The following is a 2,036-nucleotide window of genomic DNA, read 5'->3' on the forward strand; positions in this document are numbered from 1 at the left end:
CAAAAACCCCGCTTGACCACCCCAACCCCGCGTCACTCCCCCATGACACGGCGCACCCCCCCACCCCACCGCACCCCCCCACGACGCCCCCCCGCACCCCACCTCGAAAAACCGCGCTCCCTCCACAGCACCCCACCTCTCCTCCCAAAACCCCGCTCGACCACCCCCACCCCGCGTCACCCCCCACGACGCCCCCCCGCACCCCACCTCGAAAAACCCCGCTCCCTCCACAGCACCCCACCTCTCCTCCAAAAACCCCGCTTGACCACCCCAACCCCGCGTCACTCCCCCATGACACGGCGCACCCCCCCACCCCACCGCACCCCCCCACGACGCCCCCCCGCACCCCACCTCGAAAAACCGCGCTCCCTCCACAGCACCCCACCTCTCCTCCCAAAACCCCGCTCGACCACCCCCACCCCGCGTCACCCCCCACGACGCCCCCCCGCACCCCACCTCGAAAAACCCCGCTCCCTCCACAGCACCCCACCTCTCCTCCAAAAACCCCGCTTGACCACCCCAACCCCGCGTCACTCCCCCATGACACGGCGCACCCCCCCACGACGCCCCCCCCCGCACCCCACCTCGAAAAACCCCGCTCCCTCCACACCACCCCGCCACGCCTCCAAAAAACCGCGCTCGACCCACCCCACCCCGCGTCACGGCGCACCCCCCACCCCACCGCACCCCCCCACGACGCCCCCCCCCACCCCACCTCGAAAAACCGCGCTCCATCCACAGCACCCCACCTCTCCTCCAAAAACCCCGCTCGACCCACCCCACCCCGCGTCACCCCCCCACGACACGGCGCACCCCCCCACCCCACCGCACCCCCCCACGACGCCCCCCCGCACCCCACCTCGAAAAACCCCGCTGCCTCCACGCCACACCACCACGCCTCCGAAACCCCGCTCGACCCGCGTCACCCCCCCACGACACGGCGCACCCCCCCACGACGCCCCCCCGCACCCCACCTCGAAAAACCCCGCTCCCTCCACAGCACCCCGCCACGCCTCCGAAAACCCCGCTCGACCCACCCCACCCCGCGTCACCCGCCACGACACGGCGCACCCCCCCACAACGCCCCCCCCCCCCCCCCCCCCCCGCACCCACCTCGAAAAACCCCGCTCCCTCCACGCCTCCGAAAACCCCGCTCGACCCACCCCACCCCGCGTCACCCCCCCCACGACACGGCGCACCCCCGCACCCCACCTCGAAAAACCCCGCTCCCTCCACAGCACCCCGCCACGCCTCCGAAAACCCCGCTCGACCCACCCCACCCCGCGTCACCCCCCACGACACGGCGCACCCCCCCACCCCACCGCACCCCCCACGACGCCCCCCCCGCACCCCACCTCGAAAAACCCCGCTCCCTCCAGGCCTCCGAAAACCCCGCTCGACCCACCCCACCCCGCGTCACCCCCCCACGACGCCCCCGCGCACCCCGCCTCGGAAAACCCGCTGCATCCACACCACCCCACCCCACCTCGAAAAACCCGCTGCATCCACACCACCCCACCCCGCGTCACGGCACACCCCACCGCACCCCCCCTCGACGCGGCGCATCCCCCCCGCACCCCACCTCGAAAAACCCCGCTCCATCCACACGACCCCGCCACGCCTCCAAAAACCCCGCTCGACCCAGCCCACCCCGCGTCACCCCCCCACGACACGGCGCACCCTCCACCCCACCGCACCCCCCGACGACGCGGCGTATCCCCCGCGCACCCCACCTCCAAAAACCCCGCTCGACCCACGGCACGTCACCTCACCCCCCCACGACATGGCACACCCTCCCTCCTAAGAAATCCCGCTCCGCTATGACACGGCACACACACCCCACTGCACACGACCCCCTCCCGCGACACGGAACCTTCCACCCCCCGACGGACCTCCTCAAGAAACCCCCCCACGACATGGCACCCCCCCGCGACATGGCACACCCTCCCTCCTCAGAAATCCCCGCTCCAACAACCCGCCCGCGCAACATGGCACGCCCTCCCTCCTCGGAAAAACCCCGCTCCACCGAACCCCCC

This window comes from Lygodium microphyllum, chromosome 16, assembly GCF_053477565.2.
Source record: "Lygodium microphyllum isolate KBCC chromosome 16, Lygodium_microphyllum_v1.1.10, whole genome shotgun sequence".
Lineage (NCBI taxonomy): Eukaryota > Viridiplantae > Streptophyta > Polypodiopsida > Schizaeales > Lygodiaceae > Lygodium > Lygodium microphyllum.